Source organism: Hemibagrus wyckioides, linkage group LG27 (assembly GCF_019097595.1).
Source record: "Hemibagrus wyckioides isolate EC202008001 linkage group LG27, SWU_Hwy_1.0, whole genome shotgun sequence".
NCBI classification, from domain to species: Eukaryota; Metazoa; Chordata; class Actinopteri; order Siluriformes; family Bagridae; genus Hemibagrus; species Hemibagrus wyckioides.
Genome location: NC_080736.1, coordinates 3,722,501 through 3,730,453, shown reverse-complemented (window position 1 = coordinate 3,730,453; position 7,953 = coordinate 3,722,501).

Sequence of the window (7,953 nt, the reverse complement as noted above, 5' to 3'; positions counted from 1 at the left end):
TCTATCTATCTATCTATCTATCTATCTATCTATCTATCTATCTATCTATCTATTTATTTATTATTTTTAAATAAATGTCATTATCTATCTATCTATCTATCTATCTATCTATCTATCTATCTATCTATCTATCTATCTATCTATCTATCTATTCATTATTTTAATAAATGCCATTTATTTTCACGTATTAATCTTAAATCACATTCTGATTGAAATCCACCTTCTTGTGTGTTTTTTTCTTCTTATATGAAAAATAAATGATATAAAAATCCCACCTATACTGTATGTGAGTAATAAGTCTGTCCCCGCTGTTGTTCTGATGATTTTTAGTGAAGAAATGAAATAAAAATACAGAAAATAAAACAAAGGAAATCTCTGACAGAGAGAGAGAGAGAGAGAGAGAGAGAGACTGCTCTCTTTAGCAGGATCATCTGATCCCTGACCCATTTCACTCCTCCAGAGATTTTTCTTCTGGGCTCCAGCACGTGCCGAACCTCTGCAACCGCCCTGGGAGAGAAACCGAGAGCCACGAACTTGACCACAAATATGCGTTTCAAAATCCTCTGTGCGCCACACACGGTGTTGAGGACGCGCAGGGAGGCTGAGACGAGTGTGAGGTGAAGCTGGAGATGGCAGATGAAATCAGGGCAGGATTTCAACATGACACGCATCTTAATGACACCAGGCGCTTTAGTGGGGTGTGTTCAAGAAATAGGGTTAATCTCTAACACATGCAACACACACACACACACACACACACACAGTGTGCATCATACCATCTGATATGTTATAGTATAATAGGCACACTAAGATACAGTACAATGCTACATTCTACCACATGATATGATACGATTCCATATGATACCATAGGATTCATACGAAACAATAGAATATGATATCATATGATGCAAAACAATACAATACCATATGATACGATACGATATGATACGATCTGATACGATACAATCTGATACGATATGATACGACCTGATATGATACGATACGATACAATACGATACAATACGATACGATCTGATATGACACGATACAATATGATACAATATGATACGATTCGATACGATCTGATACGATCTGATGCGATCTGATGCGATACAATACGATATGATCTGATACGATACAATATGATACAATATGATACAATATGATACGACACAATACGATACAATATGATACAATATGGTACAATATGGTACCATACGATCTGAAATGATATGATATGATACGATCTGATACGATACGATATGATACGATCTGATACAATGCAATATGATACGATACAATATGATATGATACAATACGATACGATACAATACGATACAATATGATACGATACAATACAATATGATACGATATGAAACGATACAATCTGATACGATACGATGCGATACAATATGATACGATCTGATACGATATGATACGATACGATACAATATGATAGGATACAATCTGATAGGATCTGATGCGATATGATACGATACAATACGATACGAGCTGATACGATACAATACGATACAATATGATACGATACAATACGATGTGATACAATCTGATACAGTACAATACGATACAATATGATACGATACAATACGATGTGATACAATACAATATGATACAATACGATACGATACAATCTGATACGAAACGATACGATACAATACGATACGATATGATACGACCTGATATGATACGATACGATACAATACGATACAATACGATACGATCTGATATGACACGATACAATATGATACAATATGATACGATTCGATACGATCTGATACGATCTGATGTGATCTGATGCGATACAATACGATATGATCTGATACGATACAATATGATACAATATGATACAATATGATACGACACAATACGATACAATATGATACAATATGGTACAATATGGTACCATACGATCTGAAATGTTATGATACGATCTGATACGATACGATATGATACGATCTGATACAATGCAATATGATACGATACAATATGATATGATACAATACGATACGATACAATACGATACAATATGATACGATACAATACAATATGATACGATATGAAACGATACAATCTGATACGATACGATGCGATACAATATGATACGATCTGATACGATATGATACGATACGATACGATACAATATGATAGGATACAATCTGATAGGATCTGATGCGATATGATACGATACAATACGATACGAGCTGATACGATACAATACGATACAATATGATACGATACAATACAATATGATACGATATGAAACGATACAATCTGATACGATACGATGCGATACAATACCATACGATCTGATACGATCTGATACGATACAATACAATACAATACGATATGATACAATATGATACGATCTGATACGATATGATACGATACGATACGATACAATATGATAGGATACAATCTGATAGGATCTGATGCGATATGATACGATACAATACGATACGAGCTGATACGATACAATACGATACAATATGATACGATACAATACGATGTGATACAATCTGATACAGTACAATACGATACAATATGATACGATACAATACGATGTGATACAATACAATATGATACAATACGATACGATACAATCTGATACGAAACGATACGATACAATACGATACGATATGATACAATCTGATACAAAACAATACGATACAATTTGATACAATCTGATACAATCTTATACGATACGATACAATATGATATGATCTGATACAATCTGATACGATACGATATGATACAATACGATACGATATTGTACAATCTGATATGAAATGATACAAAACGATACAAAACGATTTGAAACGATACGATACGAAACGATTTGAAACGATACGATACAGTACGATACAATCTGATACGATGCGATACGATACGATACAATCTGATACAATACGATACGATATGATACGATACGATACGATACGATATGATACAATATGATACGATACGATCTGATACGATATTATACGACACGATACAATATGATAGGATACAATCTGATAGGATCTGATGCGATATGATACGATACAATACAATACAGTGTGATACAATACGATGTGATCTAATTCTCTACAATATAAAGACAACATGATACCACATGATATAATATGATATGATACAGTATGATATGATATGATATGATATGATATGATATGATATGATATGATATGATATGATATGATATGATATGATATGATCCGATATGATATGATGCAATACAATGTACTCTGTGATACAATAGAATATGATACCATATGATTCAGTGTAATTCATTAGTATATGATACGATACCATGTGATTCAATGCGATTAATTCTTCTTCTTCTTCTTCTTCTTCTTCTTTCGGCTTTTCCCTTCAGGGGTCTCCACAGCGAATCATCTCTCTCCACCTATCCCTATCTTCTGCATCCTCAACACTTACACCCACTAGCTTCATATCCTCATTTATTACATCCATATACCTCCTCTTTGGCCTTCCTCTTTGCCTCCTGCCTGGCAGCTCCATGTCCAACATTCTCCTACCAAGATACTCACTCTCCCTCCTCTGGACATGTCCAAACCATCTTAACCTGGCCTCTCTAACTTTGTCCCCCAAACGTCCAACATGAGCTGTCCCTCTGATGTACTCATTCCTAATCCTGTCCAACTGTGTCACTCCCAAAGAGAACCTCAACATCTTCAGCTCTGCTACCTCCAGCTCTGACTCCTGTCTCTGTCTCAGTGATACTGTCTCTAAACCATACAGCATGGCCGGTCTCACCACTGTCCTGTACACCTTCCCCTTGATTCTCGCTGAAATTTTTCTATCACACAGAACTCCTGACACCTTTCTCCACCCATTCCAACCTGCCTGCACTCGCTTCTTTACCTCTTTCCCACACTCTCCATTACTCTGGACTGTTGACCCCAAGTACTTAAACTCCTGTACCTTCTTCACGTCTTCACCCTGTAATCTTACTGTTCCACTTCCCTCCCTGTCATTCACACACATGTACTCAGTCTAACAAGTTAATAATTCTAACTTGCCACCCATCCTTCCCATCTCGATCCCTCTGCCTAGCTAACCTGTACAAGTCCTTCTCTCCTTCTCTAGTGTCTAACCTAGTGTACAACTCATCATAGGCCTTCTGCTTGGCCTTAGACACCTCCCTCTTCACTCTGTGCTGTAACTCCTTGTATTCCTGTCTATTCTCTTCAGTCCTGTCCATGTCCCACTTCTTCTTGGCTAACCTCTTCCTCTGAATACTATCCTGAACTTCCTCATTCCACCACCAAGTCTCCTTATCTTCTTTCCTCCTTCCAGATGACACACCCAGGACCTTTCTTCCTGTCTCCCTGATCACTTCTGCTGTAGTTTCCCAGTCATCTGGCAGCATTACCTGACCACCCAGAGCCTGCCTCAACTTCTGTCTAAATTCCTCACAACATTCCTCCTTTTTCAGCTTCCACCACTTGGTTTTCTTCTCCATCTCTATCTTTGACCTCTGCTGACAGACCATCAAATTCATCCTATGCACCACCATCCTATGCTGTCTGGCTACACTCTCTCCCACTACCACTTTACAGTCACTAATCTCTTTCAGATTGCCTCTTCTACATAGGATGTAGTCTACCTGTGTGCTCCTACCTCCACTCTTGTAAGTCACTCTATGCTCCTCCCTCTTCTGAAAATAAGTGTTAACCACAGCCATGTTCATCCTCTTAGCAAAGTCCACTACCATCTGTCCTTCAAGGTTCCTTTCCTTAACTCCAAACTTGCCCATCACCTCCTCATCACCTGTGTTCCCCTCACCAACATGTCCATTAAAATCTGCTCCTATCACCACTCTCTCACCTGTTGGAGTACTCTCCATCACCTCATCTAATTCACTCCAGAATCTCTCTTTCTCCTCTAACTCACAACCTACCTGTGGGGCATAACCACTAACAACATTCAACATCACCCCTTCAATCTCCAACTTCAGACTCATCACCCTGTCTGACCCTCTCATCACCTCCAGAACATTCCTCACAAACTCCTCCTTCAGGACCACACCTACCCCATTTCTCTTACTATCCACACCATAATAAAACAGCTTGAATCCTGCTCCTATACTACGAGCCTTGCTACCCTTCCACCTGGTCTCCTGTACACACAGTATATCCACCTTCCTTCTGTCCATCATATCAGCCAGCTCTCTACCTTTCCCTGTCATAGTACCAACATTCAGAGTTCCTATTCTCAGTCCTACACTCTTACCTTTCCTCTTCTCTCTCTGTCTACACACTCTCCTTCCTCCTCTACTTCTTCGACCAACAGTAGCCCAATTTCCACCAGCACCCTGTAGGTCAATGGCGCCGATGGCGGTCGTTGTTAACCCGGGCCTCAACCGATCCGGTATGAAATTTAGAGTACTGACGATTCGCATGGTTAAATTTGGCAATGTTTTACGCCGGATGCCCTTCCTGATGCAACCCTCTCTATTTATCCGGGCTTGGGACCGGCAGAGAAGTCACTGAACTGTGACCCTCATGGCTAGATTCAATGTGATTAATTCATATATGATATAATTCCACATGATTCAATGCGACTCATTCATATATGATCCCAAATGATTCAATGTGATTCATTCGTATATGATACGATACCATATGATTCAATGTGATTCATTCATATATCTGATATGATTCCATATGATTCAATGTGATTCATTCGTATATGATATGATTTCATATGATTCAATGTGATTAATTCATATATGATATAATACTGTATGATTCAATATGATTCATTTGTATATGATATGATACCATATGATTCAATGAGATTCATTTCTATATGATATGATACCATATGATTCAATGCGATTCATTCGTATTTAATATGATTCCATATGATTCAATGTGATTCATTTCTATATGATACGATACCATATGATTCGATGCGATTCATTCGTATATGATTTGATACTATGCGATACGATCCAGAAAAGATCCGAATCACACCCTTACTGAATGCTGTAGGTAAAGAGTTAAAGGACGGTGGCTTTGTAAAGACATTTCACACTCCAGATATAAAGCCTTGAACATTTGACTCCTTATTTAAAACCTTCACAACACAGTGAAAGCTTTCACCACTAGATGACAGCATCGCTCCACGCTGCAGGCATCTGGACCAACTTTTCAACCCTGCTGGATAATTTCAGAGTGTTTCAGAGTGATGAAACACACATGCTGATGTACAAACTTCAGTCCCGTTCCAACCGACGACTCCTGTATCGACTCTTTTATGCACCTGAACCTCCCGTTGTTCTTGAAATACACCATCCTTCACGAGGAAAAACCTCGTGGACTTTGCTCCGTCGTTCGGGTTCCTGCGGTTCCTTCGCAAAACAACTGCAAGCGATTAGCATGTGAAGCACGAGCGTGAGCCGGGCTGTGCTGCCTGCCCCCAGCTGACCTGCTCTACATGCCGTTTTTGCAGTGAAGTGAATTGAAGGAGACACGCTTGTTGTATTGGTTGGCAGGAGGCCTGCGCATTCTTGAGGATCTCAACCACACGGCTTTGCTGCAGAATAGAGTGCAAAGGGCGAGAGAACACATTCCTGCTGTCTTCGCTGTTTTTTCAACTCTTATGTCATTCAGACGAAAGGACAACCTCACTCGAGTTACTGTTTTCTATGTAGAAAATACGAACCTTTCTGTTACGATGCTTAGCGGCGGAGCTATAAAGCTTTAAAAATCTACCGAACGTTTGGCAGACATTCATTTTCCATCAACACTCCAATGTTCTAATACATTTCCATAGTAACACCATGACACGTACGTACATTTACGACAAACCAACAAACATCCTGTTATTTAGCAAAACAAATCTCGTAATCGTCGACGTGGCGACATTTTCTGTCTGATCTCTTTAATTTCATGTTAAAGGAAGGAGTCTCCAGTGTCAGCGCATTGTAATGGTCGTCATGGTAACGCGACAAGCTGCAACTTCAAACAGAGGCCGGTGAGGGTACGAGAGCGGCGTTCATTCATAGCGTACAACATTCGACGTAGCTCTAAATGGATAAAAAGCAGAACTAATAAATGTAAAAGCAGTGAGTCTTTTAGCGTTCCGTGTCGTCGATTCATTTCTAGCAAGAGCGTGTCTCCAATGTTTTATCTCTTACGTACGTTTTGTGGACGCAAATAAATCAATATCGATGTCTAACAGAGTCTACGGTGGATCGTTTGTGGGGAAAATCCTTTTTTTTTTGTTGTAATAATTCAATAATCTGTGAGCGATTAAACTCGTGTGTTTACTTTTCTCATGAGGAACTGCGATGTCCGAATGATAAAGCTCCCTCTGCAACTTCATCTTTAAATCCAGAAGTTTCTCTTTCTCAGATCTCAATTGTTTCCCTAAAGTAGCACCTATTCCGTCCATGACCTTCACCTTTCGATCAGTGAGCGGAATCCTGCAGGGTTTAACTCTACGCGTGTGAATTTCTCTTCTGCCTGCCTCATGAGTCACTTGAGGAGTCGTTTCAACATAACATCAACACGAGTGCCACATGGTTACGATCGAGTTCTGCGGGTTCTGCTTGTACTCATGCGATCAGGCCATGTGGGTCCGTATTCCATCTCCCCCTAAACTCCCCTCCATCATCCTTCCGAATCCCTGTTTCCCAATCCGAGCTCCTTGTTGCCAAGCTCGGAGAGCGTTTCCACTCGTTGAGAAGTGCTAAAAGCTCACTCCAAGTGCGTACGCCCCTTCAGATCTCGTTCCCTTGGAACTGGAGTTTTGGCAGTCTGGGGTACCTGTGGGACTTGCCGTGATTTTTTTTCCCCACCTGATGGCACGTTTTTTATTTATTCACCATTTGATTTTATTTGCTTTCGAGGCTTATGTGATTAACGGCCGTTCTGATGCTATCTCTCCCGTGCTGAAGGGCAT